This window comes from Lepisosteus oculatus, chromosome 14 (genome assembly GCF_040954835.1).
Source record: "Lepisosteus oculatus isolate fLepOcu1 chromosome 14, fLepOcu1.hap2, whole genome shotgun sequence".
Taxonomy (NCBI): Eukaryota; Metazoa; Chordata; class Actinopteri; order Semionotiformes; family Lepisosteidae; genus Lepisosteus; species Lepisosteus oculatus.
Genome location: NC_090709.1, coordinates 3538411 through 3549980, shown reverse-complemented (window position 1 = coordinate 3549980; position 11570 = coordinate 3538411). Strand labels below are relative to the sequence as shown.

The window sequence follows — 11570 nt, the reverse complement described above, 5'->3', positions numbered from 1 at the left end:
GCATGCAGAAAAAAAATAATTTGCATTTTTTTACAACTTCCAACGGTCAGGTCTGTGAGTATTTAAATCTGACTAGAATGTGTATTGTTCAAAATCTCTTGTTCAGTATCAGTGTTGTTGTTTTTAGTGTCATTCTCATTACTCCTGTGGGTTTTATACTGTGGTAAAGAGTTAAAAAAGTCCTCACTTTGTGCTGCTCTCGGTTTGTTGACGGTGGCGTACTCCACATCACTGTTGGGTAGTGTGATGTCTGTAGAGAACAGGATACGGGTCAATACTTATGTTAACTTATACTATACAGGATAAGACTTACATTAACACCATACTAAACAACAGGGCTCACTGTTCACACTCGTATTGACACTGTACAGACAACAGGACTCACTGTTCACACGCGTATTGACACTGTACTGAACAACAGGACTCACTGTTCACACGCGTATTGACACTGTACAGACGACAGGATTCACTGTTCACGCTTGTATTCACGCTGTACACAACAGCAGGACTCACTATTATAACAAATGTTCACACTTGTGTTAAAACTGGACAAAGCAGCAAGAAGTTATCATGATGTTTTATTTCTGCTAGTTTAATAGATAGAAGTAAAAGATCCTCACTTTGTGCTGCTCGTGGTTTGTTGACTGTGGAGTATTCAACAGCAGTATCTGTCTGTGTTAATTCTGCAAAGAATAAAACACGTGTTATCACCCGTTAACACTGTGCAGAGCAAGAAGGAATTCAATGAGTTAACACTGTACAGAACCGGACTCACTGTTCACACTCGTATTGACACTTTATTGAACAACAGGACTCATTGTTCACACTCGCATTGACACTATACTGAACAACAGGACTCACCGTTCAAACTTATATTGATACTTTTTTGATCAACAGGACTCACTGTTCACACTTGTGTCGACACTGTTCACACTCGTATTGACACTGTACTGACCAACAGGACTCGTGTCGACACCGTTCACACTCGAATCAACGCTGCTCACACTCGTGTCGACACTTGACACACGTATCCAGTAATGATTTCCCAACCCACCACTTAGCAGAGCTCCCGGTGGTGGGGCTGTGGTCCAGGGGCTCTGCCCCGACTTCACCTCGCACTGACCTAGCAAGTCCGTGTACCACAGGCGTCTCGCCGCCCCCCGCCGCTGCCGTTTGAGCCCTGCGAGCCCTTACACGCGAGAAGGCAAAACCTACTTCCGCCCGCGGGCCCGGGATCCTGGATCACGGAGTAATGGAATTCCTGCGGTGCCGCAGTTCCTGAAAGAGAGATAACGGTCAGGGAAGCGTCGCTGAAGACGCGCGGCAGGTAGGGATAACAGTCAGGGAGGGGGCCGTGTCGGCCACCTGCAGGCCGCAGAGGCAGCAGGTACGGGATCTTTCCACGCGGCCGAGAGAGAGGGGAAAGAGACGCGACATTTCGACTGTGGTCTTTTCCGGCTTCACGCGCCCGAAGGAGGCTCCGCGGCCGAAACGCCGCGTCTCTTTTCCTGTCCTTCCAGCGCAGGGATAAACCTTGACCTGCTCTGCTGCGAGTGAAGACAAGGTCGGTGTCGCTGGGTTTTTAAAAAAAAACCCGCAGAGCCACTTCATACTTCTGACGACGATGGAAGGGGAATATTTACAAGTCCTGTTCTTAAAGGTCTTCGGATCTCACCGTGACCGGCTGGGAGTGGGGTTTGCGCCAGGCAGTAGTCGGAGTCCGTTTTCTCCAGGCCTTCTGAAACAACCCAAAACACAGGATGAGAGACCGCAGTTGTGAAATGAGTTGAAAGCCGATCGTGGGCCGCCCGTTTGCTAACTGAACCAGGCTTGCTCAGGCCGGATCCATTAAAACCCACAAACTTCATGAATTGATACTTGAGCTTGCGTTGTCCTGTTCTGGGAGCGACCAGCTTTGACTTTGCTGGACCTTTTATTGACCATCATATCGGACTGCTCCAGTGAGAACTCAGCATTACAGATCTCTCAAGGTGAAACTCACAGAAGAGCCACAGACAGACAGAGACAGGATCAGAGACACAGGGGAGAGTCAGGACAGTGAAGGAGTCCTCATGGAGGAGATCAGATACACTGAGAGAAGAGCCACAGACAGAGACAGGATCAGAGACACAGTGGAGAGTCAGGACAGTGAAGGAGTCCTCATGGAGGAGATCAGATACACTGAGAGAAGAGCCACAGACAGAGACAGGATCAGAGACACAGCGGAGAGTCAGGACAGTGAAGGAGTCCTCATGGAGGAGATCAGATACACTGAGAGAAGAGCCACAGACAGACAGGATCAGAGACACAGCGGAGAAACAGGACAGTGATGGAGTCCTCATGGAGGAGATCAGATACACAGAGAGAAGAGCCACAGACAGAGACAGGATCAGAGACACAGCGGAGAGTCAGGACAGTGACGGATTCCTCATGGAGGAGATCAGATACACAGAGAGAAGAGCCACAGACAGAGACAGGATCAGAGACACAGCGGAGAGTCAGGACAGTGAAGGCGTCCTCTACTTAAATTATTACATTATACACAATTTGAGTTCATTTTAAAAAGTAAAAGGTAATGAAAGGAATGCATTTTCATAAGAAAGATAATACCGATATGCATGTGATAATCTTCCTTCTATCATGTAGTGTGTCATTTGGACACTTTGTGGGCTTGAAATACAAAGAAAATCATGTTCTATGGTACAAGATAAATACAAAACTTAAGCTTTTATTTTAATTAGATTTGTTTATTAAGCATAAGCAATCATTTATTACATTAATATATGTGAAAATAACATTTTAGCATCATACGTTTAGTATATTTAGTCCCTAATGCTGAAGGAAATGATCATTTGTTTAGCATGCACCGGTCTGTCTCAAAGGATGCAGTGCTCCTGAAGGGGCTCTCAAACCCTGCATTTCAGATGCCTAGCTGAATCCCTCACATGTGGCACCTCAGAATGACTTCCATCCTTACCTGTGGTGTCTTCAGTCCCTATTGCTCAATACATGGTGTACGTACTGCATACATGTGTCTTGAGAATGAGGAATGGGCCCCTGAGACAGTCATTTGCCTGTTTCACAAATGATCGTATTTTACTAGAGATTCTGTTTAGGACTCAGATGTGCATTCGGATTTATTGGTACATGCCCAGGGCAGTAAGCAGTCTGAGGATTTATTTCCAGACAGCATAGAGCAGTGAAGCAGTGAAGTAGTGCATAAAGCATAAGCAATCATTTATTACATTAGTATATGTGAAAATAACATTTTAGCATCATACGTTTAGTATATTTAGTCCCTAATGCCAAGGACTCCAGCAGTCTTACAACCACTGCCCTGTTTGCCTCACCACACACGATCTCTATTCTGTTGTAATCCACGATGACCCCGTTCTTCAGGTGATTTATCATGTCCTTCCTCGCCTGTTGAGAGGCCATCCTAATCTCTTCTGCCGTGGCGTGCTTCATACACGCCCTCTTCAAGTGAGCAGGAAGCTGATCAAAAGTATTCAGGCACATCTTGCACACCGGGGGAATCCTCGCAGGTTTCCTTTGAAAATAAATAATACCATCTGTGTATAGAAACAAGCTAAGACTGATTTCTTAAATTATCCTTTATTTTCTCTCTCATAGTTTGAGCATAATGATTTTATTGTATTTATATAAGAATTGCTCATTGCTCCAAAATAAATAATGGTTTTATAAAAAAGTGAACACTTACTTGGTCTCAGTCACAGACTTTCCAATAGAAGCCATTGTGGAGTTCAGCAACTGCAGGTCCTAGAAGTGGGGAAGGAATTTTAAAAGAGAAATTGAATTACAATACAGAAGGAATGGCTGAGGGATCACTGAAATATATATATATACAAATTCCAAAGACTGAGTCCATATCTCCTTTAGGTGAGGACAGACTGGATCAAACAAAAACAACATTTGAAGTGAATTGCAAATGTATTGAGTTGTGATGCAACTGTAACTTGGACCTAACATGACTGGGGCGTGCATTTTTGAAATTGCATTTTCACAGCTGAAATACAAAATGAAGCTGATCGCAGTCCAAACTCAAGGTGTTGTAAAACGAAATATTCAGCATGTTTCTACCTGTCCCTTTTCAGCTCACTCAGAAGTCCACAGCCTGCAGCCTGGTGCCTCTCTGTCTCTCCCCTCCACACTGCTGGTCCAGTGGAGGTGCCGTTTGATCCTGCAGGATCTGTCCAGTCTCGTATAGTATTACTGAGCAGCGCAGGGCTCCCTGGCCCTAGGTACGAACAGTGTCAGTGCAGAACAGTTCTCTGACACTCCGCTCCCTCACTCCAGCTGATCAGGGCAACTACACAGTGAGGGACTTTAAGGGAAGCAGTATCAGCACTGTGATCGTCACTGTGGGCGGTGAGCAGGTCTACAGTAGGGTCACTAGAGGGCTCTATATTCTTGACAGAGTGTGTTCTTCTATCATCCTCTGTCCTGATTGTCTTTCAGCTCACAGAGACACTGTCACCCTGCAGCCTGAAGCCTCTCTGTCTGTCCCTCTGTTCACTGGAGAGCCAGTGGGGGTGCTGTTTGATCCTGCAGGAGGTGGAAACTGGACCTCAGTGTGTTCTGTCCAGAACAGCACAGCCAGCTGTGTCCCCCAGTACAGTTTTTTTTATTTTTGATGATTAGCCATATGTTGATTATAATATTGTACATAATGTACAAATTGTACAAATATTTTTCAGGAGTAAATGATTGTACATTTTCAGTATACATTTCAAAACCAAATTATTGTCCCTCGATCTCTGTCTCTCTCTCGTCCTGCTGTCTGTCTGTCCCTGCCTCTCTGTCTCTCTCTTTCAGCCCTGTCTGTCAGTCTGTCTGTCCCTCGATCTGTCTCTCTCTCTCCTTCCTCTCTCTCTCTCGTTTTGTTTGTCCCTCAATCTCAATCTTTCTCTTTGCCTGCTGTCTTTCTGTGCCTTCATTTTTGTCTCTCTCTCTCCTTCCTTTCTGTCTGTCTCTCTGTCTATCCTGCGTTGTCCCAGCTGGGCCTGTCTTCTCTGCTCTCTGCCTTCAGCTCTGTTCGCCGATGTCCCGCCAGCCCGTCTCTCTCTCAGCCTGTCTCTTGACTTGCAGGAGGAAGAGGAGGTGGAGACAGCTCCTCCGGCAGGAGAGAGGAAGGAGGTCAGTGCTGGTCCCACCCTGCCCCCTTTCCTGTCTGTGGTGGAGTTTTGCCGTCTTGTCTGTCCCTGGGTCTCAGTGTCTCTCTCTCTTTCAGCCCTGTCTGTCAGTGTCTCTCTCGGCCTGCTGTCTGCCTGTCCCTGCCTCTCTGTCTCTCTCTCTTTCAGCCCTGTCTATCAGTGTCTCTCTCCTCCTCCTCTCTGTCCTCAGTGTGTCTCTCTCCTCCTCTCTGTCCTGTGGTGTCCAGGCAGTGTGTCTCTCTCCTCCTTCTCCTCCTCTCTGTCCTGTGGTGTCCAGTGGGTCAGTATTAGTGGGCTACACCCAGGCTCACTCACTGCGAGTGTGATCTCAGCAGTCTCTGTGCTCTTGGGACACTTGACTCACCTGTCTCTCTCTTTCTCTCCCTGTGCTGTCCCTCTCCTGCCCCCTCTCTCCCTCCTCGGACTCCAGCTGGAGGAGGTCCAATCACCACCTCCTGTGAGACAGAAGAAAAAGAAGGTGGGTAATGCTCTGATCCTCTCTTTACTCCTGTCTAGTGTCCAGTCAGTGTGTCTGTATGAACCCCTCTCTCTCTCAGTGCAGTGTTCATGTACTGGAGTGTCCAGTCAGTGTGTCTGTATGAACCCCTCTCTCTCTCTCTCTCTCAGTGCAGTGTTCATGTCCTGGAGTGTCCAGTCAGTGTGTCTGTATGAACCCCTCTCTCTCTCAGTGCAGTGTTCATGTACTGGAGTGTCCAGTCCGACTCTTAACGTGACTTTCCTGTCTCTGCTTCAGAAGCGCCAATGCGTCTTTTTGATGTCCCTGAGCTGCGTGTCGGTGGAGACAGAAGATCAGGACGAGCCGATGGAGGTGGCGGAGACCGTAGCTCAGGAGAGGAAGAGCGAGGGAGAAGAGGAGCAGGCTGCCGGGAAGGAAGAAGAGGAAGAGGAGGGGCAGGTGAGCAGACAGGGGGGCGCCGCCCGGTCGTGTCTGTTATTCAAGGAGGAGTCTCCTCTTGCTGTTTGATGTCATGGTGACGTCTGTGTCTGTGTCCCTCACAACTGCAATAACAATATTCTTTCCAGGTTCCTTTCCTGGTTCTGTGCCTGGTAAGATCTGGACTGGACTGGACTGGACTGAATTGGACTGGACCAGAGCTGAGGGACACCAGACGACTGGACTGGAGCCTAGGGACACCAGACTGGACTGGACCGGAGCTGAGAGACACCAGACTGGACTGGAGCTGAGGGACACCAGACTGTGCTGGACCGAAGCTGAGGGACCCCAGTCTGTGCTGGGCCGAAGCTGAGGGACACCAGACTCTGCTGGACCGAAGCTGAGGGACCCCAGTCTGTGCTGGACCGAAGCTGAGGGACCCCAGACTGGTCTGGACTGAAGCTGAGGGGCCCCAGACTGGACTGATGTCAGTGCTGGTCCCACCCTGCCCCCTTTCCTGTCTGTGGTGGAGTCTTGCCGTCTTGTCTGTCCCTGGGTCTCAGTGTCTCTCTCTCTTTCAGCCCTGTCTGTCAGTGTCTCTCTCGGCCTGCTGTCTGCCTGTCCCCTCCTCTCTGTCCTGTGGTGTCCAGGCAGTGTGTCTCTCTCCTCCTTCTCCTCCTCTCTGTCCTGTGGTGTCCAGTGGGTCAGTATTAGTGGGCTACACCCAGGCTCACTCACTGCGAGTGTGATCTCAGCAGTCTCTGTGCTCTTGGGACACTTGACTCACCTGTCTCTCTCTTTCTCTCCCTGTGCTGTCCCTCTCCTGCCCCCTCTCTCCCTCCTCGGACTCCAGCTGGAGGAGGTCCAATCACCACCTCCTGTGAGACAGAAGAAAAAGAAGGTGGGTAATGCTCTGATCCTCTCTTTACTCCTGTCTAGTGTCCAGTCAGTGTGTCTGTATGAACCCCTCTCTCTCTCAGTGCAGTGTTCATGTACTGGAGTGTCCAGTCAGTGTGTCTGTATGAACCCCTCTCTCTCAAGGTTGCTGCTGGGAGAGGTGTGAGTGGGGCCAGCAGGGGGCGCTCTCACCCTGCGGTCTGTGTGGGTCCTGATGCCCCAGTATAGTGACGGGGGACGCTGGACTGTAAACAGGCGCCGTCCTTCAGATGAGACGTCAAACCAAGGTCCTGACTCTCTGTGCTCATTAACAATCCTGGGGTGTTTCTGGAGAAGAGTAGGGGGTGTTACCCCAGTGTCCTGGCCTGATTCCCCCCCTGGTCTTGACCCATCATGGCCTCCTTATCACCCCCCTCTCTGAACTGGCTCCATCCCTCTGCTCTCCTCCCCACTGAGAGCTGCTGTGTGCTGAGCGGACTGGAGCATCATCCAGGTGGGGGCTGCACACTGGGGGGGCTGGAGGGGATCCCCCTGACCTGGGAGGAGCTCTGAGTGGAGGGTCCAGACTTATTAATTATTATTATTATTCGTGCTGCACTGGGCTTCAGTCCTGGCAGTGAGAGGGGGACTCTGTGATCAGTACAGATACTTATGACTGTCTAATAATACACGATAGAAATGGAAAACAGGGTAGCGCTGTAGTCCCTTCGAAACGTTTTGAACTGCCAGAAGAAGTTTTCACAACCTGGACTCGTGAAGGTACAGGTCTTCTCCTATCGTCCGGAGTAAGGTGAGAGGTCACCCCCTCGGGGCGCAGTATCCCCGATGCACCCCCCCACCAGCACCCAAAACGACACACAATTCTGTGACGATTGGGAGACCCCAGTTCGACCAGCCCCTGCGGTGGAGGAAACGACCCGCTGGAGAGAACACGCAGACTCCACACAGAAGGGTCACCTCGGCATTTATTCCAACAGCAAAACAACACCAGAGAGAAATGGTCTCCGAAAGATAAGCGCACACCGGGAAAAACATGACGGGGTCATTACAAATGGGAATAGGAGTTCTTTTTTTCTTTTTTTTCTGGACGTCAGTTGTATCGTGTCCTGGTGATTTCTCCTGTTTCGAACGGAGTTTAATGTTGCGTTTCTACTTTATTAGAGAGAGGCACTGAACTTTGGGGAACGTGACATCCACCCAGTATTACTAGTAGGTTGATAAATATAAATGTTCTTTTTCCCCCCGTATTATACCTCGCGAAATATAACGATGGCCAACTCCTTAAGTCGAAATTTAAACCCTTATCAGCTACAAGACAGTCCGTCAGCATCGCCGCGGCCCGAAGCGCGAACCTTCGGTATGACGTTAACGGAAGGGGGTAGGGTAAGTACGTCACAGCCGGGGGAAGCCCCTATCACGTGAGAGGGGTGCGGCGGGCGACGAGCCCTCGGGGGCGAAGAGAAGTAGATTTGCGTGGGGTGTGGAAACACTACACGACCGGGCAAGCGAGCCGTTTTTTTTTTGTTTTGTTTTTTCCAGAACATCAGAACAACCGCAGAGATGAGCATCGATCCACCTCTGGACATTTCCTTTTTTGTCCTCTTTGGCCTCCAAAATAAAATAAAAAACTGGGGTCCATCATGGCGTTGCCAAATTAAAACGTCAACCACTTTTCGGGCTTTCGTGCTGTCCATGATGAAACCGTCATGGTTGTGTAAGCATACGTTACGTCACAGACCGGCGGCGCTTGGACGTGAGGAGTGTCGTTACGTTTTTGAAACGGGCACGTCAGACAAGATCTCTGACAAGATCTCCGAAAAACCCAAACCTGTAAGATTCAATTTCAATTCAGTTTTTTTATATAGCGCCTTTCACAACAACAATGCCCCAAGGCCCCGAACAAAGGAGTTGTTCCACACCCCCGCCACCCTCTGTGTACAGTAGAGCCCCCCTGTACTGACTGGAGGAGCTCACCCAGCTGTGTCTGGAGAGAAGCCGGGGTATCGGCCGGGGCGGCTTGTTCCCCACCCCCACCCCCTTCTGTGTACAGAAGAGCCTCCTGTCCTGACTCCAGTAGGAAATGTCACCTGGAGGCAACACACCGGCTGCTTTTAACAGATCACCTCGGGAATCGGGAACAACGGAGCTCTGTGCTGCCTTCTGTACGGAGGGTTTCAGCGCGGGGGGGCTCCAGGCTCGGGTTTGGACTCTGGGGGGCTGTCTGTGTGGAGTCTGCATGTTCTCCCTGTGTTCTTCGGGTCCAAAGACGGGCTTTTGGGCTAATTGGCTTCTGGGAAAACTGGCCCTGGTGTGTGTGTGTCCTGTGATGGAGTGCTGTCCTGTCCAGGGTGTGTGAGTGAGTGTGTGTTTGTCATGTGATGGACTGGTTCCTGTCCAGGGTGTGTGAGTGTGTGTGTCTGAGTGTCCTGTGAGGGACTGGTGTCCTATCCAGGTTGTGTGTGTGTGTCCTGTGAGGGACTGGTGTCCTGTTCAGGGTGTGTGAGTGTGTGTATGTGTCCTGTGAGGGACTGGTGTCCTGTCTAGGGTGTGTGAGTGTGTGTGTGTCCTGTGATGGACTGGTGTCCTATCTAGGGTGTGTGTATGTCCTGTGATGGACTGGTGTCCTGTCCAGGGTGTGTGAGTGAGTGTGTGTGTGTCCTGTGATGGACTGGTGTCCTGTCCAGGGTGTGTGAGTGTGTGTGTCTGTGTGTCCTGTGATGGACAGATGGTACCAAGCCTGGACACCCATGAGACACTGGCTCCCTCAGAAGACTCTCACGGAGGGCACACTGTCCCTAACCCGGGTCCAGAAGAAACTACAGTGATCTATAATTCCTGCGCCTCGGAAGGGTTTATGACGTCTATGTCCGGCGCCCGCGCCCGTGGACCGGCGGTTCGGCGTCGCGCTCCGCAGCTCGAGCTTCGGTGCGAGGCAGGGCGGGAGGGAGTCGATGTGGCCTCGGCGCCATCTTTGCTGGTGAGTCAATTGTGACCGTTGCGGTACAATAAACCATCAATAAACCTTTTCCCACCCCGTCCAGTATTTCTGTCGCGGCCCACGTCCCTTACAATCGACAAACTATAAAAAAACAGTAGCCCTTCGCAACATTACACGCCATTTTTTTTTATTTTAAACGTCCGCTAGATACGCAGGTGGCTCGATACCTGTCTTATCCTTGCCGGCGTCTTTATACCGGCAAGTGAATTTTATTTGGGGTCCCTCAGAATTGTGACAGAAATGTCAGTGAACCACAATAAAAAACGAAACTTTTTTTTTAAAGGCGGATTTTCTGAGTAACAGTGTAGCGACTATCGTAAGGAAAAAAAGTTGTCTTTCCCTACGAAGACGTTTTGGTACAGGACTTTCTTTAAATATCAGTTGTGCATAGCGTTTTACAAAAAGTTGATGATGATCTTGGAGATAATTGCAAAGGAAAATTGAGATAACTACCAAAACATTACGTGTGAAACGACAGGACAGAACTTTGAACCCACAAAGAAACAAAGGTATGAAATATTGCCTCGTCATGGGGGGTTGATAATTGTAGTACGTATTCCTAATTTTCGTAAAGAAATGTATATTATGGGAGTCACACGTGAGATTTAGTGTATATACGTTTCATATTGTGCATATATACGGGGTTAAAAAGTGGAATGAGTATGATTATAAACTCGTGTGTCCTATAAACAGATAATTTTTGAACAAGCTTTGATTAGATAGGTGAAAAACAACATCAGATCCTTTTTTTAAATATATTCTCACGTCTGAATATCAGCTTCTCCCCTCTGGCCAACATTTCAGGGCTCCCAGGTGTAGATCCCAAATTGAAACAAATATTAATTTGTTACCCAGTTAAACAGTTAATAGAAGTGAGTGACCAGGGTAAATAAAGGTTGGTCAGTGTAAATTGTTTATTCTGGACCAGACTTCGTCATGTGTGATATGTCATGACTTCTTATATTAAGTTTTATCTTTATATTTAGTTCTACATGTGTAATAGATGCGATGTGTGTCCATAAAAAGGTTTTCCAGGGGAAAATCAAGTTCGTTTTAAAACCGTGTTTCCTTTTTAGGGTACGTTTGCATGCCAAGTATGGGGTTTTTGCCTTTTTATCATATTTTGGATGTGAATCCGTGGTATTTTTGCTGAGATAAGTTGCCTTTCTTATACGCGGAGGGATCTGCTCGTGAGATGTCTGCTTGGTCCATTTCTGAGCTCAGTATAAGGTGTAGAAAGCATGACTGTCATCATAACCCGCCTCTCACCCAGGTGTGGAATAATGTTGTGACTATTGCTTCAGCAATAACATGCTGATTGCATGTTTCTAGATGGGTATAACAGAGATCTCAACTACTGAGGGGCCTTATTAATAAAGTCTCCACAGCCGAAGCGCTGTGTCTCTTTTCAGCTGGCGATAAACCTTTCCTCGATCCTTTGCGGACTTGTAAAACTGTTCCTGATCAGAATATAAAACGCTCACGCTAATACACAAGCACCCGTGTCTCGCCAAAGCTGACAAATAAACAGACGGACAAGCCGCACTGCACGTGTGAACAGGGGAATGAGCGAGCGAGCGGGGATAGGGCGCCTCCTGCGCTTAAA

At 48.7% G+C, this 11570-nt stretch overlaps 1 long non-coding RNA gene across 1 annotated transcript; it reads right to left on the bottom strand.

Moving 5' to 3' along the window:
- Window positions 1–633: 633 nt before the first annotated feature.
- On the bottom strand, window positions 634–1774 carry LOC138242695 (uncharacterized). Its single transcript, XR_011191656.1, has 3 exons — window positions 1676–1774; window positions 1216–1278; window positions 634–683 (listed from the first exon to the last, which is right to left on the bottom strand). It is a non-coding gene; the product is annotated as an uncharacterized lncRNA (long non-coding RNA).
- Window positions 1775–11570: the final 9796 nt, after the last annotated feature.